This window comes from Borostomias antarcticus (assembly GCF_949987555.1).
Source record: "Borostomias antarcticus genome assembly, chromosome: 7".
NCBI classification, from domain to species: Eukaryota; Metazoa; Chordata; class Actinopteri; order Stomiiformes; family Stomiidae; genus Borostomias; species Borostomias antarcticus.
In genome coordinates, this window is record NC_140240.1 from 30,350,344 (window position 1) to 30,354,494 (window position 4,151).

The following is a 4,151-nucleotide window of genomic DNA, read 5'->3' on the forward strand; positions in this document are numbered from 1 at the left end:
CTCACTTCATTCTTTTTCTCAGATTCTCTTTCGCTTTCTTCCACACACACGCACGCACGCACACACACATTCTCACGTTATTATTTTTCTCAGATTCTCTTTCGCTTTCTTTCTTTCACACACACACACACACACACACACACGCACACACACACACACACACACACACACACACACACACACGCACACACACACACACACACACACACACACACACACACACACACACACAGGGTGGCTGTGAGGGAATTTGCATGTGTTGCTCAAGATTACTGTACCAGTCAGAGAGAGAGAGAGAGAAAGTGTGATATCCCACAATGCCATAGTGTTCTCACCCTGCTTCGACATGAATCCCTTTTCATATACATCTGAAGGAAACCAAAATGGAGCAATGTCTTCTCAGTGTGGTATATAGCCTACAAACCAGGAGAAAGTCAGGTTAGTAAGAGCGTGTCTAAATTAATCCAGGTCAGTTGTATTTTACACATGCCAGTGAAAACCTCATCTCCATAATGAGCGCGACGAGGCGATAGACTCAATCGACCAGTCTTTATTAGAGGAGCTGAAAATGAGAACTGAACCTCGCATCTGTTTGCATGTTAGGACGCTGTTTATGTGTGCGTGTGTAATTGCGGGTCTCGACCTGAGGGTGGCAGCAGAGACACTCCCTCCCGGTGCTCTGTCCACATCAGCATGCTGGCCAGCCAAGCGGCTCGGTCCCTACTGCATGAGAGGAGATCACCGGCTTATGGTGTTGAATTCATTAACCTTTCAGCCGTGTCCCATGGAAAACACACGGGGGGCCTTTGGAAATAACCGTTGAGCACTAAAAAGTGTTTAGTGAAGGGGTCACGAGATGTAAGGAGAGGGGTATGGCACTATTTGTTCGTATCTGTAAAGTGTCATGTCGCATCAGGGGCTTCGTTATTCACAAACGCACGTGTCGTTCGCGGGTCGTGACGCGACAAGCCGCCCGCTTTGATTTTCCCGCTCTTCTGACAAGCGACGGATTTCACGGCGAACTTAAAATTGTCTCCATTTTGAGATCTTCCGGTAGACTTACTAGCAAACATCTGCGTCATCTTAGCCATTGGAGCGTGGCCTTTTATAACAGACGAGATGTCAGTTGAAAGGGAGCAGAGTGAGCTCTCTCTTTCTCTCATGTCTTGTTAAAGGAAGAGCCGAGTTCGGTTCAGCTCACTCCGGTTGGCCGTTGTGATCCGGGAGAGGAGTGCAGCTCTGGAAACTCAGGAAAGGATGGCTCATATATGTCCCAGAAAAACCTAGACTAAAGACGGTGTGTGAAAAGCAAGCGTAGGAATGTGTAGGCCTATTTCACGGTAGCCTATATATATCAAATGTCCTATTATAGGATCTCCTATCAAATGAGAACTCTTTTGAACTCTTCTGACATCCATCTCTGAGGGAGGCTAGTCTAATTATGAATTCATCTCAAAACTACAGAGAACATGGCCTTGCTTGCGGGATGAACACTTGTATTCTTGTGAGTCACTCGCATTCTCCTCGTCTCACTGACAAGATTCAGACCTCCAGAACAGCAGGATGGGAAACATTAATCACTCTGGGGATTTGATGCTGATCCCCTGAGAGGTCCGGTTTAACAAACGGATTGGTTAGCTGAGCCCAACAATTGTGGCTTTGCAATGTTTTAATCGAACTGCTTCGCAGGCCCTCGAGTGTCAGGTTTGGAGGGTCATTCGAGGTGGTGGATCCAGACATTGTAGAGGAAGAAAGAGAGAGATAAAAAGAGAGAGAGAGGGAGGGAGATAGAGACTCCCCCATAATAATGTCATTTTAAAAAGTTTCAGTCACTAAATTACCTCTCCAGAAAGCCCGGAGAGGCAAAAACCTACCGGTGAACTGGAAGAAAGGCTTTTATGAAAAGCCCACGGTAGTCACAAATAAAACATCACAGAGGCCTTGTTCAACCGCACGTCGGGTTTCGGCGGCGACCCGGTGATGACAGGCCGCAGGTCATCGGCCCCGCCAGACGAGACGACCGTGCCAGCTGAGATCAGAAAGGATCAGAGCAGCTACGCATGAGGGAAACCTCCAGCCAACGAGAGAGAGAGAGAGAGAGAGAGAGAGAGAGGGAGGAGAAGAAACGCAGTCAGGGAGAAGAGAGGGATCGAAAACGGAAGAGAGAAGATGAGCGTCAACGTTGCTGGACTGAAGCTTCTGAGAGCTAATAGGCAGGAACTGGAGGAGCGAGGAGGATGGTTTTAATGAGTGGGAGATCAAGGTGTAGACTGAGACGGGAGAGCGGCCGGTCAGGGGGAGGGGGCTGCAGCCTCACCGGGAGGCCGGTCCGGGAGGCTGTCTTCGTATTTGAAGTGAGGAAGAGCGGCGTTGAAGAGCCCGGGCGCCGTTCTGCTTCCTACGTGTTCCTGGTCTGCCGTCTGACTGCATTACGCCGAGTTCACCAACTAACCCGAACTTTGCCGTCTCCGAATTGTGAAATGGCAATCTCCCAGGGAATCGATTGGTTCCCTCCCCTCTGGCCCGGCCCCCTCGTTAGTAGCTCATAGCAACCCCGCTGATTGGCAGGTCAACCACACCCATTGGTTCAGAGCCCCTTAGTGACCAATTTACCCAGCATGCCTCTCCGAACGGACAGAGGCAGCTTTACCGTTCTGCTCAGAATAGTGTTGAGGAGACACAAGAGAGCTTGTCTTCTAATTCCACACGTATGAATGAAACGCTCGGTCAGTTCAGGTTCAAACAACGACCGTCAGCGTACTGTATCAATTCAGATGCGTAGAGTTGTCACGTGTCTCTGTTGTGGGTACATTTGAATTCCTTAAGATAGAGAGGGTGCATCTTCTAGGCAGGGGAGAAAGGAAGGCAAGAGATGGGGACAAACTAACTGATAAGAGGGTTAAAGGATAACCCAACCTATCTATCTATCTATCTATCTATCTATCTATCTACATATCTATCTATCTATCTATCTATCTATCTATCTATCTATCTATCTATCTATCTATCTATCTATCTATCTATCTATCTATCTATCTATCTATCTATCTCTCTGTCTCTCTGTCTGTCTGTCTATATCTTTCTTTCTATCTATCTATCTATCTATCTATCTATCTATCTATCTATCTATCTATCTATCTATCTATCTATCTATCTATCTATCTATCTATCTATCTATCTATCTATCTATCTATCTATCTATCCATCTATCTATCTATCTATCTATCTATCTATCTATCTATCTATCTGGGTTTTCTATCTATCTACAGTATGTATCTATCTATCTGGGTTTTCTACATATCTATCTATCTATCTATCTATCTATCTATCTATCTATCTATCTATCTATCTATCTATCTATCTAGCTATCTCTGTCTGTCTGTCTGTCTGTCTGTCGGTCGGTCTGTCGGTCTGTCCGTCCGTCCGTCCGTCCGTCCGTCCGTCCGTCTATCTATCTGGGTTTTCTATCTATGTATCTATCTATCTGGGTTTTCTATCTATCTATCTACATATCTATCTGCATATCTATCTATCTATCTATCTATCTGTGTCTGTCTGTCTGTCTATCTATCTGTCCATCTATCTATCTATCTATCTATCTATCTATCTATCTATCTATCTATCTATCTATCTATCTATCTATCTATCTATCTATCTATCTATCTGGGTTTTCTATCTATGTATCTATCTATCTGGGTTTTCTATCTATGTATCTATCTATCTGGGTTTTCTATCTATCTATCTACATATTTATCTGCATATCTATCTATCTATCTATCTATCTATCTATCTATCTATCTATCTATCTATCTATCTATCTATCTGTGTCTGTACATTTTAATAATATAATAATAGTAATAATAAATAACAACAACAATTATCATATTATTATTATTGACACATTTATTATCGCATTTTACTGCGTTTAGGACAATTATGTATTTGCATTCCAACAGACACCTTTATCCAAATTAATCATTTGCCGGGGGCGGGGCGAAAAAGTATAAACATCTGTACCACCCCCCCTCCCCAGGTAGCTCTCCCCCCTCCCTCCCTATGCACACAAAGGACACAGCAGCCAAACACATGCTCATCACTTCAACACAAACCCAGTTGTTAACCGGAGCTTGAAGACGCCCGGGCTGAGCAAG